Below are 14,604 nucleotides of genomic sequence, written 5' to 3'. Positions count from 1 at the left end.
AATAATCAGTGATGCTTCTGATGTAAATGAAAACTGTGCCGTTGAGAAAGGGGAGGTACACTCACTGATGCAGATGCTCCCCAAAAAGGCATGAGAACTTCTGCCCTGTGGTATCATAGCAGGATTTGGGATTACTCCAGCTCTCATTCAACTGGTGAAAAATGCCTGAACACAGATACTAGTGCTGGTACTGTTAAAAAGGTGATTCTACTGAACCTGCATTTGCATTCTAGCACAACTCTTCTTGTGTTTACTGCTTATTACCTCTGTCTACTATTGCTTGAGTAGTTCTCTTGGATATGCATTCACTCTTTTTACAGCTTTCTTATGGTAGTGACACTATTACAGAGCCTTTTCTGTGTTTAGGAATGTAAACAAATGTGACTGGTATGAATGGACTTTCCCATTTAGCAGAAGCCTTGTTAGGTTGGCTTTTCAGTTCTCATTAGCTGATCCAGCAAGGGAGCTTGGTTCCACATGGCCTGTGTTGGACACAGTGGCCCAGCCATGGTTGGAAGAGTCCTTTTACATACAGAAGTGGCTTAAGATACGCACTTGTTGATGGACAGCTATGGGGCTTGATTGATTAGTATCCATACCATCCTCTATCTCCTTCTAGAAATAAATGTGACAACATAACAGAGGAAACACTGAAAAATGGGGGGAAGAGGAAATCTTTTGCACTCAAAACTTGTGGTGTTACAGGTAGACTGTTGTGAGAAATAAGTGCCAATTGAGAAATACTGGAATATTGTACTGCCCGAAGAAAAATGTTTTTAATTAGAATTTTCTCTAGCCTATTTTGAAAAGGCATATTTGAGTATTCCAGAAGATTCATACAGCTAAGTACCCAGAGCCCTGACATGTTTAGAACTGATACTATAATCACATACAATTTAATCTCTCTCCTTCCAAGGTATTGTTAAGGGATGTTATGCTTATAAAGCCAGCAAAGTATTTGCCTGCTGTGGCCTGGGGTCAGGTGGAAAGAAAAAAATTATAAATTTCATATATGTGTATATGGTTTTATATTATTATATATGTATATGAAAGAAAGAAATAAAATATTTAGCAGAAACAATACGAAGCTGACAGTCACCCAGATGTGGTGAATACAAAAGATACTAATACTTGTTTGCCAGAGGTTGGAGTTACAGTAATGGGCATGGATATCTTAGCAGCATCTGGAAAATTCCAGATTCAACACTATATGTTCCTGTTGAAATTGTTGAAAGATACAGGTTTGTGTGCTAATAACAGTTTTAATCTTTATCGTTCCTTGTTACTTTGGAACTTCCAATCAGTGATAGCTTTTTTCTAATTCTGTTTTTCAGCATCTGGTTTTTTAAATTAAAATCCCTTCATGGTTTACAGCTTGTTCCTCATCAGCTTGTCCTCAGAACTGGCATAAAAACAGTTAATTTATTGTTCTGCCTAAATAAGTAAAAGGGAAGACAAAAATAAATAAAGCTTCCCTAATATTGTTTGGTATGTGTAGATTTTAAAACAAAGCACCACAACCCTATCAAATCTACATGGACTGTTAATACTGACTCATTTCTTTTGATGGCTCTATATCTCAATCCCTTAGTTGCTTTTCTAAGCACTTTACCACGTAGTCTTAATTTCCATGTGCAGTCTCAGCATTAACCTGAAAAAATCTTAAAATCTTCCCTGCAATATTACATTTGTGTGATAATGCTGGTCACCAGAAACCCCACCTCATGTTTTGCTTCACTCCGTTTCTTCTTCTCCATACCTTTGTGATAATTTTGAGTAGGAAAGGTTTTCTGTCCAGCACACAGCTTAATGCAGAGGTAGATGTCTGTGCTCTAAAATCACAAATGTTTTTGTAACAAAGAATGCACAACTAGCTAGAATTGAATATATACCCATATGTATAGAAATGCCCTGCTTTCTTAACACAAAGGCATTTCATCTATTTGCCTTCTTTAATAGAAATGCTATGCCTAGGCAAGATAACTTCTGTATTTGTTTATTTAACTTCTGGCTATTGCCAGGGAGTTTTTTTAAATACCCATTATGTTTGCATTCAGATTGTACAATATTTCTTCTTGCATTAGGCCGTTCAATTACGGCAGGCACACAACAGCAATACAGGGTACCAGTAAAGAGATTTTTACAGTGTGGGTAAAATATATGAAAAGAAATATTATTTTTCTTTTTAGCAGCCTTTTATTATGCCAGAAGTTTCCTCTGGGGAATAGGCAAAGGAGATGCTCGCCGTCTATCGCATTGTGTATTAGCTGGTTTGGTTAATCTTTCACTTTGAACTGGCTGTGGATGCAAATTGAAACCCTTCCAAACAGCCTGGAATCTTTTAAGCCTCCCAAGACCTGAGCCTCCATCTGCAACTAATTTTGCAGATGATTCATCTCTTGACTTCAAAGAAGATATGGGTGCAAATTACAATAGTACTAAGCCATCTCAAACTTTTGAGATGTTCAGCTGAATGCAAATTTACATCTGTTTTCTTTACAGCAGACTGAACCAAAACTTTAACACTTAAGCCCCTGAGCATTTAGAGCACTGGGTGCTCTATAGTTGTGAAAACCAGGCCAGTCATTTCTGTGTTTATCCATGACTTTTGGTGCCTATACTGAATGCCAAGTCAATCACAATCAGAATTTGTAAAAAGGCACAGCATTCGTTAACACAGAGTGATGTGCCAAGTGTTGTGAGTCCCGTGATTGAGTTGCATGTTACAATGCAAAAAAGCATTTTAACAGATACCCAATTTACAGCAAGAACTGTAACTCAGCCTGGCTGAATAATACTGACCATACTCTCTGTGGGCTAGATGGTAAATCTTTATCTCGCATTGGGGAAGAGCTGGCTGCCTAGCTGGACCCAGAGAAAGTTCCCTTCCTATGAGGAGGAAAAAGATGTTTGCAGCCTGGCCTGTGGTACACTGCCTTTCCTAACCCTGCCTTTCTACCACCTTTACAGTTTCCTCTTTGGTATCTAGTGTAAATGCTGCCCCTTCTCGTGTGTGCTCTCAGACAGGCTAGGCAAGAATACCAGAATAATGCTAATGCATTTTTAATGTCAAGCTTGGGGTCCACGTATGCACTCTTGAGCAGAGTGAATGAATCTCCACTGATTTACTTCAATGTGAAGAGTACCTGGTCAGACCTTTTAAAAATGTCATTTTGGTTTTCAGTCTTTATTTGTATCTCCTCCTTGTGTCAACACAGTTACACAACACAGAAGGTCTGAACTCTGACCTCTTCCTTTAATTGCTACTTCTTGCAGCTGCTTTTCTCTGCTTTGGAGCTGCTGCTCTTTCCCACAAACTGTGTCCTCTCTGCGACGATCTGTTTGGACTGGCTGTCAGGGAATGGGTTCACATGGGTCACTGTCCCAACCTCCACCAGGACATGGCCTAGGGTATCTGGCATCTCTTTCTGATTCTGGTACAGAGAAGTTGATGGTGGGTCACTTTTCATATGGCTCTGTTGAGAAAATCTCAGAGGTGTTTAGTTTCTGTTGCAGGATAGCTTTGACTCTGCATGTTAGCCTTACATGAGCTGAAGGTTGTTGGTTTCGTTCTGATGCCATGTAGTCTCAATTTTACACACTGTTCTTTTTAGAAAATGCTGTGGATTCCTTCTCTATTCTAGATGTCACTCCTGGTTTAGTCACCCTTGAATAAAAACCAATAGACACTATCTACTTTCTTGATGTTTGCATTTGCTTTCTATGTGAAGGTAGTGCCTATGTTGCAGAGTCTCACTCGCCTGGGTTAGTTGTGCCTGCATTTTGGGTCATAACACAGTAGCTACTATGAAAAAAAAGAAATTGCGTAAGTATTATTTTTACTTATATGAAAAGCATCAGGTCAGAAGAAAACTTTATGCCAGCAGTACTCAAAAAATTCTGCAGTCGAAGCACAATGCTTTCTGTGATGTGTGTTAAATCAGAGTACAAGAAAGCACATGTTGGTGTGGACAGGCCTCAGAGTTTTCTGGTGCACGTGCTTAAGAACCACTGCTGTAGAGCTACAAGCATTTGCTGCCCAGCAATGCCAGGGTTTGTGTGGCTTATTCACTTTTTACCATTTTGTCTATGCCTGGAAGTGCAAAGGAATAATTCAGCCTGGCCCACACTGTCCCACCCTCCTTTCTGTTCATTTCCCTTAACAGAGCAGCTGCATGGCCACTGGCTATACTAAGTCCACACTAAGTAGTGAGGCAGCCAAACAGGGCTTGGATGTGCAGAGCAAAACAGCTGGTGCTGACAATGCTCCCTCAACATTTATGTTGCCTTGGAGTTGGGTTATTTTTCATTGGTGTTAGCATGGCTCTATCAAATGGCCATTGCAATTAGCTGGAGTGTATTGGGCACATTCTTGGACATCATCTTCCAGTCCAGTGCATCCAAAAGGGATCTGATTCATGCACTTTGAGACAATCCTGTGTCACAAAGGAAAGCAAAGCATGTAAGAACAATTGGGAGATTTGTTTCAAAGCAGTACACTAGATCCCAGCTGAAAAAGTTGACGAGGACTGACTCAGGAATCCCCAGAAATGAGGGATTTCCCACAGGGGTTGCTGCAGGCTGCCATGTATTTTTTAGAACTGTGGAAATAAGAAAGGAGGACACATGCTGCTCTCTGATTTCCTGTCCTGTGATGGCCCACAGTGGGACTGTCTGGTCTGTGCAGGACATTTGGTCCTTCTAAATAAGACAGTCCTCTTCTGCCCCAGGGCTAGGAAGTACATGGATTTCTAGCTTCCTCCCCTTCCTTCTGAGCTTTTCAACTGCTGAAGACCTCCTTCACTTCAGTGTTGCAGACAGCAAGATCCCTTTTAGGGGTCATCAGAGTTTCTCCTCCCATTAGTCAGGGATAGGCGCCTTATCAAACCGCCCTGTTGGTATCAATATGGTAACAAAACCAAGTTCTTTGGGCATTTGGTCTATAAAGTTATTGTTTTGATGTTTTTCAGCTCTTGAGCTGGTGCCTCACATCTTGAGTCTGCCATTTTCATGCCAGGTTGTTCATTTACAGTAAATCATCAGAACGTGGTTGGAAAGGAACAGATCTGCATGGAAACTGAATGATCAGAGTTTGAAATTGTACAGAAAAGATTAATCAGCCACAAAACCGGCATACTGGTACTACCTCAGCCTTGCCACCTCATAAACTGTCAGCTTCAAATGATCCAAACACTTTTGAATTTCAGTTGTATATGTGTGTACTTTTGTTTTCATAAAGATGTTCTATAATTTATACATAAGTTAGAACGTGCCAAAATAATAGCTTCTTTTCTCATAATTTCATATATGAAGTATGGAAATATACTGTTCTCAGATACCTTTGTAGTTCTATATAAAGCTTACAGCCTGAAAGCACTGGCATATAACAGTGAAATCAGAATGCAGAACGGCAACATTTTGTATTGACCTGTAGATTAAATTGGTTGCATAGCAAATGTATTGAGAGCACTATATGTATTTGTTTCTGAAGTACAGTATAGCTTCTTAACTCACCGTGTCTCTGAGTAACTGTGGAATGTCTTATTCAACAGAAAAAACCAGAGCACTGGGTAGCCTTGAATCTGATGTTATGACCAGGCTTTACCAAGCACAGTTCTGTACCTTGCGAGTAAGATTTGTGCTCTCCAATGCAGTGGCTCAGAACATTGATATTGCATATTTTGGTAGATCATGTGATAAAGGCTCGTTCCTCCAAACATGAAGGAGCACAGAGGCACTGTAGCATTTGGGGTACCCCAACATCCCAGAGACCAGAGATCCAGACCCTACTGAGGCTGTCCCGGGGGACCCTCAGCCCCAGGGACTTGGAGGGTCACCAGCATTGTGGGTCAATGAGAGATGGTCTCCAGAGCACCTTACAGACAAGGGGGAGTTATGACCAGAGGTGTGGGTCTCATTATGGAGTGTGGGGAGGAACATCTTGGGATGCTTAGATTTATTGGCCTAGGGGAGGAGCCAAAGGCATGGAAAAGAGAGGGATCAAGGTGGTTTGGGAAGGAACAAGCATGGAAAAATAGAAATGGGGTAAAAGGGACCAGTCTCTTGATGACTGCAGTTTGTCCTATGTTCTCAGTAAGCTCAAATTCTAACTGTCTTGCTGGGTGAGGGACTCTCCGTTCTGACTGCATTTGTGTGTGTAGTGGGGTCTCATCCAATGCCAGCAACTGGTGTTGGACTATGGTTCATAGAGGCCTATGGTGCCAGCAAAAGGAGCAAGCAACAGTGTGTACATCAGTGCACAGTGTGTGTGTGTGTGTGTGTGTGAGGCCAGTTACTTAGGCATCTGCACTGTGCGTGTAAATATATATGTTTGTGTGTATATATTTTCCACTATCAGGCTTTTATCCTGCTAAGCCAGAGAGGAAAACAAGAGGAGGCTGTTGGTGCTGTTTGTGTGAGTGCTTAGTGTTTCTAGCTGCAATGAGCCATGTAGTTGGCTATGCGTATGTATAGTTGTTGTACACCTGTGTTTGTGTGGGTACCTATAAGGAACAGATGCTCAGCCTCACTACTCACTGGACCTGGGAACATGGAGCTGCAGCAGCGTCTCTATCTGGCTACTGCATTTGGCAACTACTAACATGTTTGTTGCAAACTCTATGAATGCTAAAAAGCAATAAGGTATTCAGTATATATGTTTCTATTATGACTACTGACAGATAACAGTAAGTCTTCATGAGCAAAATATTGCATAAATTTCTTCAGACCTCCTGCAGCAATAATTTGCTACTGTTTGGTGACCACTGAAAGATTAAGCCAGAGGGCAATAATCTGTTCTGTACAGACAAGAGCAAACTGGATTTTTTTGTGTGTCATAATATCTGTTCTGTAACAGGCTGGAAAAATCTGCTAGAAAAAAAATCTGATAAGAAAGAAAAGTTAGTTGGCTGAAAAAATGTTATGGAACAAAGGCAGGCTCCATTCCTAAGTGAGTTCTTGTGCAGATGATATACTGCCCTCAATTGGTACATTTAACTTCTGACGGAAGTCCTGCTGGAGCTTGCTTATAAAACATAGTGACAGAAGGCTCATAACAGTCTTCCATGTTAAGCCTAGCGAATATGTGGTGAAACCCTACCAAATCAATGTGGTGTCATTTGATCTGCATTCTCTACTCATTTGTACCTTGGTTCAAACAGAGCTTATTTGAGGGAAACGCTTCCAAACCTCTTACAAAAATCTGGACAACAGCTCTTGAAATATGGCTGTGAGTGTTCTTCACAGGGCTCCATTCCATTCATTGGATTATTGTGAGATCTTTTGGTTTGGTTCCCTTTTGAGTAAAAAGAAAAAAGTTTGTAATATTGCCAGACTACCAAGTGGTTTAGTCACCAAAAAAAACCACAAAAAAACCGACCAAAAACACCCAGAATTGCCCTCAGAAAATAAACATCTCACAGAGCTCACTTCAGGACTCATTATCATTACATCTTCTAGACAAGCAGCTGAAACCTATGAGATGAGCTACTGTTTATGCCAGATCTGAAACTCCTACTACTACCTGCTGTCAGTCTGTTCAAGCATAAGTAAAGTTGCCATCAGGTGTCTTCTGCAGGTGGGTGGAGGATCAGTAAATTGTCTCTTTTTGCACTGGAATATGTTCGTTTCTGATCTGTTTTGAGTCTTACTACTTTTCTGAAAATGGGCCATGTGTAGGTTAGGTAAAAATTTGCTGACAAACTGGCTGTCAGAATAATCCAATTATGGTTTTTTGGCCTGACTCTGTCTCAGCAGCTACTGTCAGGACTAGCCTTAGGTAGAAAAATCACTGCTGTTGAGCCACTGAAAGCAGTTCAAGTAATGCAAGCCTCACATCCACAGTTTCCAAAAGATGATACACTTGTATGGCTGGTAGGGAATCTGCATTCAGGAGCATCTTATTGCTGCTCTTCAGGAGGGTCCATGGGTATACAAATCCAGGCTCTTCCTGAGGCTTAAATTCAATATGTCCACATTGAAATGTTCATTTAGCAACATTTCAATTGCTGGATAACAGCAGCTGCATTTTTCTTCTACATTTCCAGTGTTTTTTTTAATCTGACATTTCTCAGAAAAATCTTTTTTACTCATCCAAATCAAGTCTAGAGCTAAAGGGAAATCCCCGCCTGTCATAACCTCAAATCCTAGCATAGGCTCCTCACTCCCACTGTCTCAGAGTGGGAAGAGTTACCCTACAGATATACCAGATAGCCCAATCATTCCTAACATAAGAGTTTATGGCAGATAAACCCAAGAGCTCTCTTCATGTTGGAAATGACTTGGTTGCCTGCAGCCATGCAGGAAAGTGAGGTTTGGGGGTAAGAGATCATAATATACTTTGATGTAGGCCACTTCAAGGGGGGCAAGGAGAACTGCAGTTCAGCTGGGCCATCAGCTGTGGAGGGAGATAAACAAGGTCCCCTCTTGGTAGCCTCTATAATGTGGAGGAAGACTGCATAAAGCAAAGATGTACAGCAGTGGAAGAAACAACTTTAAAATACTGTCTTTAAAAAAAAAACAGATTATGCATCCACACTATACTTCTAATATTTTTATTTAGTACAAAATTGATAGGCTTATACCACTGCTGTCCTTTTGTCTGTTACTGAGAAAACACTGGTATTAATCATGATCAGCCAATGATGGTTATTTCATTGTGGAAACATGATCCTTAGCCTCTGAGCAAATTGTTGTAAAAGAAGCCTGCAACTTTTGTTTTTTTTCTTTTTTCTTCGCTCAATGCTAGCCTTTCAGGTAAAATCTTGCTCCGATCTGATGGCAGCAATCAGTAATGATGTATAAGCTGCTGTGTATGTAATCTTCCCATTTTGCAGCATAGGTCTGTCGTCTGCTTTCAGTGTGTTTTCTCATCTGACATTTTTCAGAATTGTCTCTTTCACTCATCTAAATGCAGTCTTGGAACATTCATGTGCTCCCATACTGAACCAAGCTACAAATGAAAAATAAATCTTGCCTGCTCGTGAGATTTGGTAGAAATGTAACTATTTCCAACTGTCTTAAGAAGCAACTTTTGCTTGTTTTAAGTGTGTCTTCTCTATCCCATTTTTAACTTTCTACACTGTTTTGTCTCCAAAACGGAAAGAAGGAAGTGACAATAAGTGTGAAAGTTGTAAGGCTTTCACCTGGGCTTGCACAGCTACCTGCAGTGCAGGGCTGTGGACAAGAACTCCCAGCCAGACCTCACAATAATTTGTTATTGCTGTGAATGTCTGGACCCTGTATCATGTTACATTCACTGATCTAAAGTTGGATCTCACAGTTCTCAATCTTTTCTTCTGTTGTCCAGAAATGTGTGCTATTTTTATTTTTGCAGTAGTGTTTAATAATCCCTGACAAGGATTAGAGCCATGATGTTTGGCACAGCACACAAAAACAATATTGTCCTTGAAACCCTATGTCTAGGATAATAAACAGTATATGCCAGAGGAGAAAAACAGTCAACGGCAATAAAAAATTATATGTGTCTCTTCATTTATAATCACAGTAGAAACCAAAGGCAAATACTCAACCATATAAACTGCCTTCCACTGATCTTTGTCACCCCCACGACAGTGGTAGAAATCAGGTTGTGGAACCCAGGAGCAATTCCTTAATAGGATGACACTTACCAAGACTGTCAGTGAGGTAACAGGATCAGAGTCTTACCAGTTCTCTGATGCAGCTCTGTCCCCCAGGACCAGCCATGAGGAAACCTCTCACCCACACCCCTTGATCCTTGGCTGGGCTGGAACAGCACCAGATGCAATAGTTATCACAATTAATGAAGTATACTATGATCAATATACTTCATACTCATACTAAAGCTGCTTTATGCCACTTCAGCATTATAACAGGTATTTAAAAAGGCATGACTAATTTACACTTGCTGTCTGTGCATAGAAGTCTGTAAGTTGACCTCAGTGTCTGTGAGAAGCCTACTGCTAATAAGAACTTAATAATAATCACTACAAATATTATTCTTAAATTCAAGAAAATGGGCATATTTAAATCCAGATAGTGCTGTGCAAAATAATGGCTGGTCTCAATTCACATGTTAATAGGACAGTTTCAGCATGGCACAAGCACCCTGTCAACATGAATGGTGTCAGACAAGGATAGTGGGAAACGCACACATGGGGAGAAGCGCGGAGCTCCTTACTCCCAGCACAGGCCCTCCAAAACCATATCAGGGTACACTTGTGGTCAGTGCAGGGAAGTTTGCCCCTGATACTACTAGAGATCCAACTGTTCCATGACAAAGAATTTCTTTGCTTGAGTCCCTTCAGACTGTGATTTATTGTTGTTATTCTAACATCTATAGGCCTGTTTGTGCTGGGTATTGTGCTAACATCAGAAGCAACAGCTCTTGCCCTTCAAATTGGTTGTCAGAGACAATGTATAACAAGTAGGCAGGAACAATAAAAGGCAGGGGTTGAGAAGGGATGTAGTAGTAAAAATTAGGTGTTTGAATATGCACTACTTGGCTGTTTATCTCCTAAGCTTTAAAAGCATTGCATATATGTTGATATGTAGGAAGGCTTAGAGAAAAGGAAATTCACACAATTATTAACTATATGTATGCATTTCTGGTAATATTGAAGAACTGTAAGGATTTTCTACTGACTAATCAGTATTACCTGATTTTTTTTCCACCTGTGGTGTCTCTGATAGTGATGTGCAAACTGACTTTTATCATGACACTAGTATATTTCAGCTCAGCTGCTGTTAATCCAATCCTAAAAAGTGAGCAGTATTGTGCACTCCTAAAATTAGTCTTAAGCTTTGTGAATGCCTGGATCACAAATGTTCCTTATCTAATACCTGATGCCCTCTTTCAGTGTGTCATTGTATTACTTTTTTCCCTCTTTTTAATATTATGGAAATGTAAAATAACTTGACCTTGAATAGATGCCTTGTAGGGATTCCTGTAATATATGCAGTGAATTATATGAATACCCGTTGATAGCTACAAGAATTTTACCTCTTCTATTTCATAACAGAGCTTTGTACTTCAAAAGCAGCAAAGTTTCTAATCTGAAAGACCATTTGGATTTGCTCATTCATTACATTTTTATTAATATGTGATATGTCAAATAAGTGCTCTCTCACACTTCTGCTGATTAAAAAGTTCTATTAAGAACCTAGATGATATGAAATGAGCTGAGTTATAAATCCAAAATGGAGACATAATGTAATAAAACACCTTTTCTCCAATATCATTATTCTGAAGTGTAGCCACTTATTGTCAGCTTAATTATTTTGAGGTAAGATCAGCCTTAATTAATCAAGGTAAAGTAAGACTGGCTCTGTAATATTTTTTTTTTTAAAAAAAGTAAAATAGATGTCTGCATGGTGAATACCATACGCATAAATTCAGATATGGGAACACAAGAGGATATAATAATAAACTACTAATAGTAACCAATGATATCATTGGAGTGTGCTGGGTTTGGCTGAGAAGGGGTTAATTCTCCTCACTGTGGGGGTCGGCTACCTTTCCAGCTTCCCGCGCTCTGCCGCGTGGCGGGGGGGCGCTGGGAGGGGCAGGGCCATGGTGGGGGCGGCTGACCCCGAATGGCCAATGGCAGGTTCATTCCATAACATGTGACACCATGACCAGTATATTGAGGGGGGGGCAGTGGCAGCGCGGAGGCGGCGGGGCGTCGGGTCGGCGGGCGGCTGCGGCGCGTGCGGGTTGTTTCGGCGGTTCGTTCCCCCTCTCCCCTCCCCTCCCTTCCCCCTCCCCCGGGGCTTTGCGCCTCTCGTTGTTCTCCTTTACATTCCATTTCTATTGTTGTTTCTTTTAATTTTAATTATTAAACTGTTCTTATCCCAACCCGCGAGCGTTACCCTTCTGATTCTCTCCCCCATCTACCGGTGGGGGAGTGAGCGAGCGACTGTGTGGGGCTGAGCTGCCGGCTAAACCACGACATGGAGTTAATACTTCATTGACACAAATAGGGAGAACTTGCTGTCTTCATCTCAGAAATAAGCATAATTGAGCCAGCTGTCAGATGAACTAAGCAGAAAGCCTAATGTAATGACTGGTGTGCTAGGCAGACAGAGGAGAGGGATGCACCGTGAACTTTAAGATGAGCAGATGTCAAGCGTATTACGAATTTTTTCAGTTATCTAATTCCTGTACAAAATGCCTCTAAAATCAGCAAAATGCAGCCATCACGTTAATCAGTTTAAGCAAGCAGTATAAGGGCATTAGAAGAAAAACTAAGCTTGCTTTAAAATAGCTCAGATTTTTAATGTGCAGTGGTTTTGGTTTTGATTTTGGTTTTCTTCTCTTTCTTTACTGGATTCAAACTATGTTTATCCACGGTCTTTTTTCTGTAAGTGAGGGCTTTTAGGAAATCACTATTAAGCTACAAGCTGAGTTTCATTCCTCCCTATATAAACATGTTGGCTGCTGCATCAGCCTTTGCAAGTCCTCCATTGGGATTTGTGGTGTTGCAGTCTGTGTATTTGAAGCTCCTGCTTATACTCACAGGAATTGTGTCATGAGGAGAAGCTGGATCTGGAGACCATGCCCACGATGCCAAGCCCTGGAGGAGAAGGGCAGTGCTGACAGCACCTTCATCCAAAAGCCAAGTGAAGTCCTTTACCTGCTTGTCTTGAGTGCCTAGGCAAGGGAAAAGCAATGTCTGCAAAGGGGATGCTAGGGACTGGCAGGTCATCAGGTGGGCTCCCAATGTCATTTTTATGTCTGCCCTCACTCAAGGGTAGTGCACTTATATAATGGCATTGAAAATAACATTCCAGATCTAGAAACAAATCAGTTTAAAATCCAAGATTGATGGGAAATATCTCTTATTTTTTCCCTTTCTCTTATTTGGGGGAAGGCGAGGGAAAAAGAAGAGAGTAAAATCAGAACCAAATGTGGTTGGGACCATCAGATTGCTAGTGCTGCTCATATGTTGGTGTCGCAGCCCCTCTTTACTCTCATGGCAGATCTGACTAATGGGCTTTTCCTCAGAGTGAAGCTTAGTTCCCCCACCCTCCACCCCCCACACAGAGCTTTAGTGCAATGTTTTTGTGGCAATTATGTAAATTATATGTCACACCACTGCATATTTTCCACATTGTTTGATTTGACCTTTAAAACTAATATGAGAATTATCATTTTTACAGCTAATTTGTGTTTCATGGTATGAGACAGCAGGACAAGGACTGATGGGGGGAACATCAGAACATACAAGACGTTGCAGGATAGTACTGGAAGCCCATAAGTAGGTATCTGGCATGCAGCAGTGGCTGATGTAAGCTCCTTCAGAATAAATTAAAAGTTTTATTGTGGAATAAACTTCCCAAAGGGGGAATTTTCTTTCTAATAACTATCGGTGAGGTCTGGGCTAGCCATTGTTCTTTTGGTTCATAATTGTTTCTAATAAATGCATTAATCTCTCATTATAATGACTATATAGGTATGGATATATATTTCAGGTAATATAATAAAGGATATTACTGTCTCCATACAAACGTTGATAGGTTATACCTCATGATACATATATGTGTCTAATCCCACTTGATCACACCAAACCTTTAGCTACATTATCTTGAGTTAATCAATTCTGTTGGTTAACTCTATAATTTTTCAGTTATTCTTTTACTACTTTTAAAGCTGCTGTAATGAACTTCTCTATGCATCCACCTGTTAAACTACTGTGAAAGGCAAAATGCTAAAAGCAAACAGAATTATCTATATATTCCCCAAGCTGCACAGAACAAGCATTACTGTTAAGAGGTTCATCAACGGCACTGTAATACTCCTCTTTCAGCTTCCTTCTCTCAAAAAGACCTGTGGAAAGTTCAAAGTGTCAAGAAAATTGTTGCAGAATTGTGATAAGACATGACGTTCGAGCAATGAATACTTCCGTAACACTAGCTAAATGCCTTACTAATCTAACATGTGTCAGATAAGATTTTCCCTGTGTTTAGGATGATGCCTGGCAGGAGTGTAGGATGTTCCGTGTGGGCTGTGGTTCAGGGAGGGGGAAGATGGAGTCTTATTCTTCTGACTGAAACTTAATATTTCATATGTGTTTAGCAGTAATGGGAGCTACCTGCATATGGAGCCCTAGGAAGCGATGGGAAAGACTCCCATATAGAATAACATACACCAGTATTTTGGCCCCACTTATCACTTCCCAGCTTCCCTCATGGCCAATTTGTTGGTATTTTCTTCCCCTTATTGCTGGATTACTCACCAATAATTATTTGGGGTGTTTTCCCTTTTTCTTTTTCCCTGTTTTTCATTTCCCCTCTAGACTTCTTTCCAACAGATGTCTGCTGTGGTTGTACAGTCTACGTTTCTGGTAGGTAGTTCTGTGTCCCACCACAGCAGAGCCACATGGTAGTTCAGGTACTTGAACAGGAGATCCTGATCTAGGCTTATCATGCAATGGAAACATGTCTTACAGGTCAGTGTTAGGCCAGCAGAGCTAAGGCATCCTGCTCAGGCAGAAGCAGGAAACTTATGTTTTTCTTCGTTCAGTCTTTTTTGGTGGTGTTGCTGATGGCATAAGTAATTCTCTCTTAACTTGCTTGTACAACTCTTCACCCTTGCACTTTCTTGTACCTGTTTTGTATCAACAG

At 40.7% G+C, this 14,604-nt stretch overlaps 1 protein-coding gene across 12 annotated transcripts in view; it reads left to right on the top strand.

Annotated features, from left to right (window-relative positions):
- The window catches only part of SPTLC3 (serine palmitoyltransferase long chain base subunit 3), a 303,012-nt gene that overhangs the window by 161,463 nt on the left and 126,945 nt on the right, over nt 1-14,604 (top strand). Inside the window, exon 2 of one of the 12 annotated variants that reach the window (XM_064446775.1) lies at nt 12,736-13,238. The exons of the other annotated variants lie outside the window; for them this stretch is intronic. The gene's annotated coding sequence lies outside the window, so the exon portion shown is untranslated. The remainder of the gene's footprint in view (nt 1-12,735; nt 13,239-14,604) is intronic. 12 annotated transcript variants of the gene reach the window in all.

The sequence above is a fragment of the Phalacrocorax carbo genome, chromosome 3 (genome assembly GCF_963921805.1).
Source record: "Phalacrocorax carbo chromosome 3, bPhaCar2.1, whole genome shotgun sequence".
NCBI classification, from domain to species: Eukaryota; Metazoa; Chordata; class Aves; order Suliformes; family Phalacrocoracidae; genus Phalacrocorax; species Phalacrocorax carbo.
The sequence above is the reverse complement of the archived record's forward strand: the minus strand, read 5'-3'. Positions and strand labels throughout refer to the sequence as shown.